The following is a 291-nucleotide window of genomic DNA, read 5'->3' on the forward strand; positions in this document are numbered from 1 at the left end:
GTCGGCCTGGTCCCACCGGGGCTGGAGCCCACCTCTGCCGCGAGAGGAGCGAGGTGGGGGGCAAGTCACGTCATGGCTGCACCCTTCTGCCCCTCTCCACCCCTCGCGGGGAGGGCTGCAGGCACCCCCGGAGACCCTCCTTCTCACCCCCGGCTCCGTTTGGGGACCAAGGAGGCAGCGGGAGAGGCAGGGCCCTCAAGGAGGGATGAGGAGGGGGGAATGGGTGGGACGTGGTACCCCGGTATGCGAAAGGTGGGGAGCTGGGCAGGGACGGGCAGGAGGGACGGGAAG

Source organism: Cariama cristata, unplaced genomic scaffold, assembly GCF_000690535.1.
Source record: "Cariama cristata isolate BGI_N322 unplaced genomic scaffold, ASM69053v1 scaffold6088, whole genome shotgun sequence".
Lineage (NCBI taxonomy): Eukaryota > Metazoa > Chordata > Aves > Cariamiformes > Cariamidae > Cariama > Cariama cristata.